Source organism: Marmota flaviventris, chromosome 6 (assembly GCF_047511675.1).
Source record: "Marmota flaviventris isolate mMarFla1 chromosome 6, mMarFla1.hap1, whole genome shotgun sequence".
Lineage (NCBI taxonomy): Eukaryota > Metazoa > Chordata > Mammalia > Rodentia > Sciuridae > Marmota > Marmota flaviventris.
In genome coordinates this window covers 156,250,526-156,266,246 of record NC_092503.1, presented here as the reverse complement: position 1 = coordinate 156,266,246, position 15,721 = coordinate 156,250,526, and positions in this window count along the sequence as shown.

Below are 15,721 nucleotides of genomic sequence, written 5' to 3'. Positions count from 1 at the left end.
TTTGTTTGTTTTGGTAGCAGGGATTGAACCCAGGAGCACTTTACCACTGAGCTGTGGTCCCAACCTGTTTTTATTATTTTGAGACAGGGTCTCACTAAATTGATAAATTGATAAGGCTGGCCTTCAACTTGAGGTCCTCCTGCCTCAGCCTCCTGAGTTATAGGCATATGCCACTGGGACCTCCCGTAGCCCCATCATTTTATAATATATATGAAAAGTTATTTTCAGATTGCCTGGACTGGAAAACATAAAGCAGAGTACATTGTGGTTTTTCCAGAACAACAACAACAAAATACTAAGAAAGAAAAATGTCTTCATATGAAAGTGGTGAGCAAACCAGAGATATAGAATCTAGAATTACTATAACTAAAGACTTAAAGTGGCACCAAGAAAATTGGTCCCTTCCCAGACTTAGGGGGCCTACCTATCCAAATGCTATCTGTAGTTGCTAGTCATATTGGTTTTGGACTGGTGATTTTTTTTCTTTATATGTTTCAGTATTTTAATTTTAATTTTTTTAAATTGAACATACTGAAGGAGACAGTGCCTACTTGGAGAAAAACCTGTGAATTCCCTAGAGTCTGTTAAAACCATTTCAAGTTTAGGTTAGATCCCTTCTAAATGATCAACTAGTTTATGTGACAAATTAACAGACCCATACCAATGCTGTCTAGTTAGGAAGCCATTAGCTACATATGGCTGTTGAATACTTGAAATGTGTCTAGACTTCATTGTAACATGTTGTAATGTAAAATTCATGCCGGATTTCAAAAGACTTACTAAAAGTGCTCAGTAGTAAAGCTCTTGCCCAGCATGCCCAAAGCCTCCTAACTTTGATATTTTTATACATTAGGTCAAATATAAGTCATTAAATTATTTTCATTTATTTGTTTTTCTTCTTTGTAATATGATTACCAGAATTTTTTTTTTTTCTAATTAGAAATGTGTCTCACATTTTTCCCTAGGGGACACAGCTGCTCTAAACCATCACACTGAGCACCAGCCTACTGGATGCTCTCAGCCTGTGTGGTAGATGTTTTACTTCCTTTTTTTACACAGCTAAAAGATGTGTAAAAAAGGAAGTAAAACAACTAGGAAATAGCCAACTGAGACTTTCCATCTTCAGGCTTAAAGTCCACAAGTGATGCAAAAATATTCCTCTCTGAAGAGACATACTGTCCTAGCCTCAAACTTCCAAACCATATTTCAAAACTCTTGGTTTCCTGTTGATTTTGAAGAACAAATTTAAAAGGAAAGTGATTTTGTAGGGGTCTGAAAAGAAGTTCCAAGTAGTTATGTGATCAGAATGTTTCTCTAGACTTCCAAATATACTGCAGTCTTATTTCTAGTAGAAAAACCAAAGGTATTGATAGGCATAATTTTATCCAGTGATATTAACTCATATATAATCCTGAAATTTAATACAGTCTTATGCTATACAAATTTTTTAAAATTCATGCATATTTTCCCATAATCTTGAGCTGCTTCTTGTCTTGCTCAATAGCATTTATAATTAGTTTGTGAAAAGAGGGAGGAAAGAAAATCAGGGTAATATATAACCGAAAAATAAACTCAAATCGTTTAGCATAGTATAAAGCAGAATGATAAATTGAATTGTTGGTGAAGAGCAACAGAACCAATTGAGGTGACTGGAGAGTAAATGTATCTTTTAAAAATGTGTTATTTATTGTAGCTAAACTAAATTCCCAAGGTTTTCAGCCAGATTGCTGGAAATTGCTTAACTATTAACATGATAATCTCTATTGTTCTGAAAAGTGGAGAACAAATAACATTTCATTATTTTCTTATTCAAAGGCTCAGCAGGATAATTTGTAAAGCCATCCATCTTGCCCAATTTCCCAGCTCTGAGTTGTATTCAAATCATTTAACCTAGTTGTAAGTGTCCTATGATACTGCTGTGGTTGGGAAAATAAATAATAGCAGGAAAAAAGGTCTAAATTCCAACCCTATCAAAATTGGGGTTTATAGTTGTAGAGTAGCATTTTAATAGTAGTAAATATAAGTGAGTAATGTTGAAGATGATAAGTCAGCTAAAATAAAAGAGTAAACAGGATTATAAAGTACCAAGGAAATGAAAAATAAAATACATGATGGGGTATAATCCTTTGTGAACATAAACCTCTAACTGAAGCCATTAGTTCCTCTTCTCATTGTATTTTTGTTATTGTTTTGGGTTTTTTTGTTTGTTTGTTTACTGCTGGGGACTAAATCCAAGGCTTTGTGCCCCACTGAATCCCAGCCCCCATTGTATTTCTATTTTACATTGGTGTTTTCATTTTCAGGTTCTGAAATAGTGACAATTAACCCTGTGAAGTTCGTTATTTACCAAAGACATATTTCAGTTCCATAGCTGTCATTTTGTGTGAAAAAAAAAAAAAATGATGAAAGCCACACATCGTGATGCACGCCTGTAATCCCAGCTACTTGGGAGGCTGAGGCAGGAGGATCCCAGAATTGAGCCCAGCCTCATAGCTTAACAGGGCCCTGTCTCAAAATAAAATTTCAAAAAATGATCTGGGAAAAGTACATACAAGAGGAAGTGAGGGGAAAGGGAAAAAAAAATACAAGGGGGAGAAATGAATGACAGTAGAGGGGGTAGAGAGAGAAGAAGGGAGGGGAGGGAGGGGAGGGGGGATAGTAGAGGATAGGAAAGGCAGCAGAACACAACAGACACTAGTATGGCAATATGTAAATCAATGGATGTGTAACTGATGTGATTCTGCAATCTGTATACGGGGTAAAAATGGGAGCTCATAACCCACTTGAATCAAAGTGTGAAATATGATATGTCAAGATCTATGTAATGTTTTGAACAACCAACAATAAAAATTTAAAAAAAAAATGATCTGGGGATGTAGCTCAGTGATAGAATGCATACCTAACATGCCTGAAGCCCTGAGTTCAGTCCCCACTACTGCAAAAATAAAATAACAAGGTTGAGGCCAAGGAGACTTTTGAAAATCGTTCTCTATCTTGACTGCACTGGTGTTACAGACTACACAATTGCCAAAGTTCATTTACCTGTACACTTCAAACAGATTTTACCATGTGGAAGTTCTGCCTCGGTAAAGCTGGAAAATAAAGGAGCTGGGGATTCCTGCAAGGCCCTGGGAGGGTCTACAGGTGGAGCTGCCCACCTCTGGAGGCCAGAGGCAGCCTCAGCCAGCAAGTAGGTATGTCCCAGAGGGGAACAGGGCAGGGCTAAGGAACAACTCAAGTGGCTTAGAGCTTGAGAAAAGTCAACAGCGTGGGCACCAGGGAGCTGAAAGCCGCCTCCTCAAAGCCAACCGAGTTAACCCTGTGCTAGCATCTGTGTCTTCTGGGAATCGTTTCACAAACGCTGTTTCACTTTAACCAGCACAGAAACTCTGCTAAGCCAGCCGCGATCACAGTCTCTGTTTTCCTAGACAACCTGGGTGATAGCCTGGTGCTAGTTACCAGTGACTGCCTCTCAGCCCCAAATTTGCTGTCAAGGTCCAGAGGGAAGGTTTCCCAGGCGCTCTGCACATTCAGACCACAGGGACTTCACCACTGTCTCACCTGCTCAGTGATGTCCGGATCCTGTGTTGGGGAGAAAGAAACTCTTTGGCCTATCTCAGAACCCAAGAAAGTAAAAAACAAAAACTAAGGAACGTAACATAAAGAACAGCCAGTGCTCCTGCCCCCTGGAGTACGGCATCCAGGGAAGACACGACTACCAGTTAAGATCCAGACCTTGTTGGGGAAGGGGCCCAGCAGTGCCACAAAAGTACCCCTGTACTCTGAGACGGGGCTGTGGCTCAGTGGCAGAGCACTTTGCCTGGCATGTGTGAGGCACTGGGTTCCATCCTTAGTACCAAATAAAAATAAAGTGAGGGCATTCTGTCCATCTACAACTATAAATATATATAATATGTGTGTATGTGTGTGTGTGTGTGTGTGTGTATATATATATATATATATATATATATATATATATATATATATATATATATATTTTTTTTTTTTTTTTAATAAAAGTACCCCTATACTTCACCCATGGAACTTGCAGAAGTCCATCCTCCAGGGTGCAGGGAAGCCCTTGATTTGGAGGTGTCTCCCTAGAGGTATTCCAGGACAAATCTCCTGGATGGGAGAGTGCAGTCCACCTCCAGCTGTTGCAGGTGGGAACCTGGTGCTGGAATGCAGCACCATCACCCCACCCCCAGAACCCCCAGGCAAACCCTCTCCTCCTGCACGTCTCCCCTGCAGGCCAGCAGCAAAGAGGACAGGTTTAGACCTGCCTCAAAGTGCAGGCAAAAAGGATGAATTTGGAGCTGAGAGGCAATAGGTCGATAACTTGTCACAGGTGTCACTGAGACCCAGGTTCAGATCTTTTTTTCCTCTATGCTACTGGGGAGTGAACCCAGGGAATCTCCCACGCTCACATGCTGAGTAAGCACTCTACCACTGAGCTACATCTCCAACCCCTTGTTTTAAAGCTTTATTCTGAGACAAGGTCTCACTAAGTTGCCCAGCTTGCCTTGGACCCGTGATCCTCTTGCCTCAGCCTCCCAAGTCACTGGGATTGCAGGTGTGTGTGCATGACCATGCCCAGCCAGGTTAAAATCTCAACTCGGCCACTTTACTTACTTCTTGAATGAATTTGTTACTCACTTTGACTTCAGGGTTCTGTCTAAAATGAGAATAAACAAAGTATGAATAGAGTTCATAAAAATAAATACAAATGTCCTTTAGACACCTGGGAGAGGGTTTAATCTCATTTAAAAGAGAGAAGCTCAAGTTAAAACAATATTGAGAGATCATTTCTCACCTTTTAAGTTGGTAAGATCCTACATTGTAGCAGGCAACCTCAGGAAAGGGGGTCTCACCTTCCAGCAAAGGCAAAGAGCTTCCCTCAGTGTCACAGTGATGAGTCCTCAAGCTCAGCACCCTGTGGCATGTGCAGACCCCGTGCCTGCTCATCACGTCTGCAGTGGGAACTGGCTGGACCGGGAAGCATGGGCTGCTGCTTTTGCTCTGGGTAATAAAGGTCTTTGTCTCTGACCCAGGAATCTCATGTCTTCTGCTGTATCAATGAAACATAACAGAATAGCTTTCCAGCTCATACGGCGGGAAAATCCCCGACCTTCCACAGTTCTCAACTGGTCCCATCTCTAGATTGTCCCCAAACCAGTAGATTTGGGCCAGAGTTGTGTGACTATAAACACAGGAGATGACAGTTTGCATAACTGTAACTGCAAGGATGATTCTGATGAACTTCCCAGGTTGAAGTCCTAAGCATTAAATAATCTCAAGATGCCCTGCCTTTCAAAATCTGAAACCTCCTTCTTGTAGCTTTGTATCTTGGGTGTGGCTGTCAGCTGTTTTTGTTTGTTTTTTCTCAGTACTGGGTGTGGAATCCAGGGGCTCTTTACCACTGAGCTACATCCCCAGCCCTTCTTTCATTTTAAATTTTGAGACAAGATCTCACTAAGTTGCCCAGGCTGGCCTTAACATTCCACCTTCCTGCCTCTGCCTCCCAATTTTTTTTTTTTAGACACACACAAATATTAAACAAAAATAAAATGCCAATGAATTACAAAATGTATACATAATGGGCCATACATCATGGAGCGGGGGGGGGGGGGCCCTGCATGTGGGTTCCCCCAACTCCCTCTACTTCTTTTGTCCTTAGGATCCAACCATGTGCTCTTACTATGTCCATACAGTCAATCCCAGCCATGATACAGTTGTGTGCTGAGTCCTGTGCGTCCTCCTAGTGACCCTCTGTATGTCTTACTTTTTTATTTGGGCAACCTTGATGGAAAAGATTCAGCAAGTTCTAGCAAACATTCATTCACTAAGTGCCACTTCTTAAAATAATTCCTCAAGAGGGGTAAGGGTGGTTGAATATGTGCTTTGCATGTGCATCCGATCTCCAGCATGAAAAACACACAATAATAAAGATGGTAATTCCTCAAGAATAACTATCTGGATAGTTTTTGCTGTTTATCCAGTTTTCAGTTATGTCTCAAATAGTCAAGGTCACTTGACTTACAGAAAGTTTTTTTTTTTTTTTGCTTCTTTTTAATTTGTTCTAATTAGTTATACATAACAGTAGAATACATTTTGACACAATGTATACAAATGGAGCACAATTTCTCCTTCCTCTGGCTGTACTGGTGCAGAGTCACACCAGTAATCATTCATGTATATAGGGTGATAATGTCTGTCTCATTCTACCATCCTTCTAATCCCACAGCCCCTCCCCTTACTCTCCTCTACACAAACCAAAGTTCCTTCATTCTTCCCTACCCTTCCCCTACTGCCCTAGTATGGATCAGCCTCTGTTTATCAGAGAAAATATTTGGCCTTTAGTTTTTTGGAATTGGCTTATTTCACTTAACATGATATTCTCTAATTCCATCCATTTACCTGCAAATACTATAATTTTTTATTCTTCTTTAAGGCTGAGTAATATTCTTTTGTGTATATGTACCACATTTTCTTTATCCATTCATCTGTTGAGGGGCACCTAGGTTGGTTCCATAGTTTGGCTATTGTGAGTTGAGCTGCTATAAACATTGATGTGGCTGTGTCACTGTAGTATGCTGATTTTAAGTACTTTGGGTATAAACCAAGGAGTGGAATAGTTGGGTCAAATGATGGTTCCATTCCCAGTTTTCTGAGGAATCTCTAAAACTACTTTCCAGGGTGGTTGCACCAATTTTCAGTCCCACCAGCAATTTGTGAATGAACATTTTCCCCTACATCCTCACCAGAAAGAAAGCTTTTAAAATAAACTATTTATAAACAAAATAAGAATTTATGAAACTGATTGGTTATTCCTGAAGACAAAATATGGTGTGATTTTTTTTTATTGTGACATGGCATAATGACTAAGTTGGTTTCTGTCTTCGAAGCCAATGAAGAGGGGTTTAGTCTGTTCACTGGTTTATTTATAAATGCTGGAGCCTGTTGACTTAGGTAACTGGAGTTTTTAAATTTCAGATCTTCTACTTTTTGCCTTTAATACAAATGTCTGCTTTGAACCATTTATCTGTGATATGAGGTCCAGCACAAAAGTCCCCCACCTTTTGTCTATCTTGGCTAAAATTATAGACTGCATTAATATAATCTGCGCAAAGATCTCGCGTGAAGAAGTGTCACATGGTTTGCTTAAATTCCCTCAACAGAAGCCAGCAGGATGCTCATTGCATTTAGACCCACGTCACAATATTGCCCAGAAGGGAGCATTAGGGAAAGATCTGCAGTGATTTGTACTGCCTCAGGTGGATCCCAGACCTCCTTCCCTGGCAGATGCAGCGGTCCTCAGGATCCAGGCCTGGGTCTGACTTCAGAGACCGTCTGGCCCTTCCTTGAAGCCCCCAGGCTGGCCTTTGCAGACTTCCCTCGGAGCACTCCTGAGAATTAGCAGGACCTGGAGAAAGCTCACTCCGTTGGCTCTTCTCACCACTAGCTTGCAGGACAGCAGTGTTCTCACTAGTTGCAGCTCCAATGACTGGATGCATGGATCCTAGCCCCTGTGGCTAGATTGGAAGTCCTTACCTCCAAGTCACAGAAGTGCCCTGTTTAAACCAGATTGTCCTTTCAGCCTCCCAAGGGTGAGTTTATTATTTATCTCCAAGAGACTAGGTGCAGTTTGTTCTGAAGTTAGAAGTCACTCATCTCAGTCTCAGGTCTCATTTAGGCTGGGCAGTAAGGAGGGACATTACAAGGGATTCTCCAGGCTAAGGTAAGTGCCGAGAAGTGCCACCATTCCAGGTAAAGCTGCCCCCCCCCCCGACCCTGCTGAGGGTATGAACTCTGAGGTTCTGTCTGCTCTCTCTTCTAGCATGAGAATGTCAGTTCAGAATTCATCTTCCAGAGCATCATGGCTATACTGAGAAACAAAGATTCACTGGATTTTTTTCCAGAAATCATCACCACCATCACCCCCGCCCTGGAGATTGTTGAATGCAGGGACCCTCTGAGCTGCATTCCCCAGCCCTTTTTATTTTTAATTTTGAGACAGGACCTTGCTATATTGGCCAGTCTGGCTCAACTTGCAAACCTCCTGCCTCAGCCTCCCCAGCTCTCTTGAAATCTCTTTTTTAAAAACAAATGCATCTTTGAAGAATTCTTGCCCCAAAACTAAATATAGAATTGAAGATTTACTGCCAGTCTAAGGAATGCTGGAGAAATATTGCTAAACTACACTCGAGGATGCTATCGGCATTATACAGGACAAATATCGTGGCTCCTCAGTAAACAAATGTTAAGAAGGGAATTTACTTGATTTGTTTATTTACTTTTTGATACTGATACATGTTCACTCTGTCACTGAGCCACACTCAGCTGGGAATGTAGTTCAGTGGCAAAGGACACTTGGGGTCAATCTGTAAAGCCAGCAACCCAGTAGAAAATGGACCAAGACAGAAATAGTTCACAAAGATATTCAAAGTTGAAGGTGAATCCACACTTAATTCAAAATAGAAGATATGCAAATTAAGACGCTGAGAAACCATTTCTTACCTATCAGCAAATACTCAGAAGCTTGATGGAAAATTTGTGGTAAGCCGGATTCAAACATGTTCCCCATTATCTCTGACCTCCAGCCGTATACTCATGGTTAGGTTATGTAATAATGCAAATGCGGTCAGGTTTTAATGAATGTAATTAAGGTTACGAATCAGTTAACTGCAAGTTCATTAACCTTATGCCCTGATTTAATGAGCAGAGTGCCCTTCAACAGAGGGCCTAACCCTTTCTTGTGGCCAGAGTCATTCTCTTCCTGGCCATGGGGTACAAGTTGGCATGAGTTTACAGAATGGGTTCTTTCCACAAACTGAATGAAACTGAAGCAGGTCCATCTCCAAGAATCCTCACATAACAATGAAGCCTGGCCAACAACTCGTTTATGGCCCTGTAGGACCCATGCACAGACACTATGAGAAGAAAATGTGCTTCATTTAAAGCCACTAAGATCATGGCGATTACTATGTAGCAACAGAAAACTAATAAAACACTCTACTGGTGAGGCTGCAAGAAAACAAGCACTTTCATGTGATTAATGGGATGTAAAACGTTAACAGCCCTCTGGAGGGGAAATGGGCACTATCTGGCAATGCATTTCTACAGCTGTATGCAGTTGACAGTTGATCTAGCAACTCCACTTCAGGAATTGACTCTGAAGATATAGCACCATAAATCCAAAAATAACATGTCCAGGGCTTTTCAGTGCAGTAATTTATGATATCTAAATATTAAAAACAACCTAGTAGCACGTCCATAGTAGATGTGGATGGGATGTATCACAGTAGATCTTCACACTAGTGCTGTGGAGTCTCAAAAACAGGATCAAGAAGATCTGTGAGTTGGAGAAAGTCCTATAGGATATATCATCAAATGAAAAAAGCAGAGTGATCGTATTTTGCTTCCTTGTATAAGAAATAAGTAAGAGTATGTGCATGCATTTGCTTAGTTTTTTAAACAAAGCAACACCAAAAGGGTAATTCCAAAACTAATGAAAATAGAAAATGGTTATTTGCTGGGCATGGTGGCACACCCTGTCTCCCTAGCAACTTGGGAGGCTGATGTAGGAGGAGCACAAATTCAAGGCCAGCCTAAGCAACTTAGTCTGTCTCAAAATAAAAAATAAAAAGGGCAGGAGATGTTCCTCAGTAGTAGAGCACCCATGCGTTCAAAGCCCAGTGCCAAAACAATAAAACAACTTCAAAACAAATACATGGTAGCTTAGAGAGGCGGGGATAGGATGAGAGGTGTAAATGGGAGTGAGATTTTGAATGAATATTCTTTATACTTTTGATCTATTATATGTTTTATAGAGCAAAACAAAAAAAATGAAAAATTGTTACTGATATGGATGCTGAAATACTTAGGGAAAGATATATCTGGAGGGCTGGGAATGTGGCTCAAGCTGTAGCACGCTCGCCTGGCATGCGTGTGGCCTGGGTTGGATCCTCAGCACCACATACAAACAAAGATGTTGTGCCCGCCGAAAACTAAAAAATAAATATTAAAATTCTCTCTCCCTCCCTCCCTCCCTCCGTCTCTCTCTCTCTTAAAAAAAAAAAAAAAAAGACATATTTGGAGCATTTTAAAAAATGCTTAAACACAAGATGGATAGAAGGATATTTAAAGTAAACAGTAAGATGTTAATGGTAGAACCTTGGTACTGGGCATTTAGGTGTTTACCCATTTCTCAGCTTCACTCTCTGCTTGAAATATTTATAAATTAAAAAAGTAAATGAGGGCTGGGGATACAGCTCAGCTGTAAAGCGTTTGCTTGGCACGCACAGTCCTGGACGCAATCCCCAACACCACACACACCAAAAAAAAAAGAAAAAGTGTTGAGGGGAGGGAGGAAGGAAATGAAGGAAAAAAGAGCCACCCTGTGTTCCACTTTGATAATGCGACCACATAGAGAAAATAATTTATTCAAGCACGTGTTGGACATGGACACAGTACTGCCGTACACCCTTCCTGGGACTGTGTTGTAAAGAAAAAAAATACAAAGGAGTATTGAACTTTTCTTACTGGAAATCTCTGCCTTTATAAGTAGTGAGCCCGAATTCCTGAGTGACAGTAAATACCAGGCCACAGAATTCTCCTTGAAGTACCCTGTTTAGATTCGATTTCAGAATGCAAATGACCTTATTCACAGTAATTTACCAAGAAATAGCCATGGCACGCAGCTCCACGAGGAACTCTCAGCACCCACAAGGTGGCAGTGCTGTCTAATCTAATGAAAAGCAGACCTTGAATTTGCAAGACTCATCTACCAATCTACATAGATTTTTCTCACCTGATGAGCAAACTAGACTTTCATTAACATCTATATAATGTTCTTTAGAATTTTAATGACAAAGAAAAATGGATTCTGTTTCCCCACATGAGGACCATGTGAAATGAAATGGAGTCGCGGGATTGTAGGGACAGCCAGAAGTCAGCTAGTCCTTTGTCTACCTCCAAACAAAATAACACTCTTTCTGCATTATTTTTCTCTGCCTGGGAAAGATGACATTTCTCCAACATTTAACATAAAGTCAAGCAGTTCCTGAATACACTGTTCCTAAAATGGACAGCTTCTGGGTAATCACCATATGCAGGTACTGGCCTGGGTCCTGCTGCCCTCCCTCAGCGGAGGGACTGTTGGCCTTCCTGGGGAAACGAAAGGGTTGCTGCGGCTCCTGGTGACCTGGTGATGTGGCTGTTCTGCTCTTCTCAGCTCAACCAGAAGGAAAATCCTGTGACCTACAAGAAAGCGAGGCCCAGTGGGAGAACAGAACAGAGGGCATCTCAGCAATGTGAGAATGGAAGGAACCGGAAGAGCCGCTCCAGCCCTGCGGGGAGGAGCAGGCCAGGCCTCCCAGTGGTCAGGAAGTCTCCTGGAGGATCAAAGGTAAGTGGAAACTTACAGGTGGGGCCAGGCGGGAGTGGCGGGGAGGGGAAGGGCCATGCGGGTTGCAAAGGCCTCTATTGGCATCTGTGTCCTTGGCTTCCAGCCCAATGTCTAAGCACCTGACAGACTTAAGCAGAAGGAATTCTGACACTATCACAGGATGTGACCTTGGACAGATCGCCCCACTTCTTTGGGCCTGATGTCCTTGTCCTGAAAGTGAGATTCCCCCTGGGAGATTGTGCTGAAGACACGAGAAGGCTCCACCCCAACCCTGAGGACTGTTGATACTAAGAGACAGGCTAAGGAAAAGGATCCGAACGGTCTGAGGTAGGAGGAGCCCGAGAGGCAGGGAAACCAGGGGGCAGCATCCTGGAAGTAAGCCCTGTAAGAACAACGCATGGATCCACCGTCAAGAGTCAAGTGATCTAATGCACACAGAAAGGAATCCATGACTTCATCAGTAAGACGTTGCTGTTGGATCTGGTCGGAGAAGATGGGCAGTGTGGTGGGTGCAGGGCTCGCAGTGCAGGGGCTCCAGGATAGAGTTAGCGAGTGCAGGACACTGGTGAGATCCAGCACTGAGGGGAAGACCAGGTCGTGGGAGTGGGCTTGAGGACTTGGCTGCTGCGGGAAGAAGTCAGTAGGTAGGGAGAGAAGAGGGCATAGGTGAGAGAGAGGTGAGCCTGACAAGCACTGGAGCTAAAAGCAGGTGGGCTGGGGTGGGTGTGGGGTCCCAGAAGTCAGCTCCTAGTTTATAGAACACCCAAAGGGGATCACTTTGTAACGCACACACTCTCTTCCCATTACGTAGCAAAATTATTTTCAGAAATAACAAAATGTGAATATGTTCTGTTATTGGACTTTGTACATATAATTATGTGAGTTAAGCTTTTTGAACCCAGGGCCTCATACATACGAGGCAAGCACTCTACCACTCAGACATATCCCCAGTCCTTTCTTAGATTGAGACAGGGTCTCACTAAATTGCTGAGGCTGGCCTCAAACTGTTATGCTCGAATTCGGGACCCCCAAAAGACCACCAGAGACCAGGATCGATGTAAGCAGCAAAGAGATGTTTACTGCGAGCTAGCTCAGTCCTCCACGCGCGCGCGCACACACACACAGCAACTTGTGACGCTGAGAGGCCCTGAGCCCAGGATTTGCAGCAGTTTTATACATTCTTTGGGGAAGGCAGGGACTTCACATTCATCATAGCATCTCTTAGCAAATCATCACACACCGCGGGAAAATCAAATAACAACTCTAAAACATGATTAGCACACTCACTGGCGGGAACAAGTTGGGTAGGGGTGATTGGTTACTACAAGAGGGGGATTCCTTTGAACTGATTGGTTTAAGCCAAGAGGGGTGTTCGTGCTGAACTACATGGTTTCCCAACACCATAAACTACTGGGAGGGTCATCTGGCATCCCAGGTATTTCCCTGTCTCATGCTGATTGGTGGCTGCTAGAGGATTGCTATGGATCCCCACCGAGCCTGACTGAGTCAGGGACACCTGGCGCAGCAGATCTCTCCTGTTATTTGTAGATAAACAACTTAGCAGGTGGGAATGTGGCTAGGAGTGCTCTGTGGGTCTTTCCAAGGACAAAGGTCATGTCCCTTCCTTGGACAGGCTTTGCTCTGAGGTAGAGGCTGGTTTTTCAAAACCTGTCATCCTCCTGCTTCAGCCTCCCCAGTCTCTGGGATTACAGTATGCACCACTGCGCCCTACTGGCTTTGATTTTTATATCTCTATGGACAACACACCTTCATTCCCTACTCCCAGGGGGGTCTTCTCAGTCCCTCACGGACCACTAGGATAGGCTGATGCTGTAGCCAAAGGCCTGAAGGATGCTCAGTCAGGGCAAGTTTGAGGCTGGTGCAGGTAATGGGAGCAAGGCTACCTGCCAGGGAGGAAAGCTGGTGCAGGCCAGGCCTGTACTCAATGAGTCTCCTGAAGATCCAAGAAACACCAGTGAGAGGCAAGGATGTGCAGGGCCCGAAACAGCCTGGAGACACCCTGAGGCTCACCAGTCCCTCTGCCCAGGCCTTCTAAAATCAAGATTAACGACCGGCCTCTGGAAATTGAGTGAGCAACCTAGGTTGGGGCGGGGACTCTCCTGCTCCCAGTTCACCCAGGCGTTTCCACTCACTAAGCTGACGGGGTGGTCCTGTCGGCCAACACTCGCTCTAGGGAGCATCTCCGCAGGCCCTTTTCCTGGGGACCCTCTTGGAGGGGTCAGCCTCCCTGTAAGCTGGGTGGCCTTTCTTCTGGGCAGGGCAGCCAGAATGGGACTGCTCTCCTCAGAGCAGGCTCTGGGCTCCCAGACAGCTCAGGGAAGGCTCTCCAGGTGGTGGGAGCAGAGATGGCTGCTGTGGAGAGGGAGAAGGAACACAGCTGAGGGCAGTGGAGGTGGAGACCTGGCCAACAGAAAGACTTCAGACCAGATAGATGTAATAGAATTTCAGCAGAGAACAGCTGTGAGTCAGGCAGCCTTGGGAATCAGCGGAGGTTCAGAGCGCGCCCCGCTGCAGCCGGGCAGGGAGCACTCGGAGAAAAGAGCTGAAGGAAGCAGAATGAGGAGCAAATGTGACCGTGGCTTTCCTTGTGAAGGTGAAGGCAGAGGGGACTTTCTTATCCTGCCAGCCAGAACCTGCCTGGGTGGGACTTGCCCCCCTCTCTCTCGACTTGCCTTGGCCTGGGTGGTTTGGAACGTTAGCATTGGTGTTTCCCTTTTAATTTGATCTTTTGGGGCCTGTGCAGGAACTTAGTCCAAATTAATGGTTCTCCTATAGAATTATTTTAAAAACCACAAGTTCCTTTTGCTGAAGCACAGGGTATTTTTTTTTCTTTTTCTATTATGACTTCATAGTGGAGAGGGAAGGCAAGGTGTTACTGTCCCCTAGAACAGGATTCAGCAAATCTCCTTTTGTAAGGGGACCAAATAGTAAATATTTTAGGCTGTCTCTTTTTGGTGGTAGTGGGGACTGAAACCAGGGCTACTCTGGCACTGAGCCACTGAGCTACACACCCACAATCCTTTATTTTTTTTCTGAAACAGGGTCTGAGTTGCCATGAACTTGACCCTCACTCCCTCTGTGGCACCCTTTTGTGTTTGTTCTTTGTCACAACCTTTAAAAAGATATAAAAATCATTCTTCACCTTCAGGCAGCACAACAATAGCCTCTGGTTGGGATTCACCTGAAGGCTGTCTTTTGCTGACTAACTTTACTCTCAGTGGTTAACAAATTTGTAAGCTGAAATCACAAGGAATCAATCTGTTAAAGATGGTGAAGACATTTTCTACCCTTCCAAGAAAGGCTGTTTTCTCAGGAAAGACTGCCCAATGCTTTTGAGACGGGTGTGTGCATCATGTCCTCCCGTGTGAGTGACAAGTGACGAGGGCTTCCCTAGGGCAGGCAAGGCACAGCTAAACAGACTTACGAATGAACAAGGCAGGGGCCGCAGATGAAAGGAGATTAGGGGAAGTTACATGATTTCTTATTTGTGTTACACATTTGTTCATTGCATTTTTTCCCTTTTCGGATTTTATGGGTTCGATATGAAGAAATTCTTCCGAAAATAGATTGGAAAACATTTAATAAAAAGTAGCAAGATAAGCCGGATGCTCTGGCACATACCTGTAATCCCAGTGGCTCAGGAGGCTGAGGCAGGAGGATGGGGAGTTCACAGCCAGCCTCAGCAATTTAGTGAGGTGCTAAGCAACTCAGTGAGACTCTGTCTCTAAATAAAATACAAGATAGGGTTAGGGATGTGGCTCAGTGGTCCAGTGCCCCTGAGTTCAATCCTGGTACCCCTCCCCCCCCCCAAAAAAAAAAAAGCAGCAGGATATATCCCATGATTTAAGATTCCAAAAGTGTTACAGTAAATTAGAAGAACAAGCTCCAGCCTAAATTGTGGGTAATCTCAATGAGAGGAGAGAGGCACCTTCAGATTCCTAGGTGAGCATGGTTTTCCTAGGAGTCAAGAATTTTAAAGGATTGATACAAAAGGGGGAGGGAGCACACTTTCCCTAAAATGCACGCAGCAGCGTTGGTGACAGTCTACAAGAACAGTGTTTGAAAGCTCATGCCAGGAAGGAACTGCAAGTCAGAGCCTTTCCAGTAAAGGCTGAAGGTATTTTTAGAAGTAATGGTGGGATTGACTGCCTTTAGGGCTGGGTGAGGACCAGCTGCATGATTTGCAGGGCCCAGAATCTAAGTGAAAGTCCGAGTTCCCTTGTTTAAGAAAGTCTTAATAATTTCAAGATGGTGACAGCACAGCATTAAACCAAGCTTGGGTCCTTCCTTGCC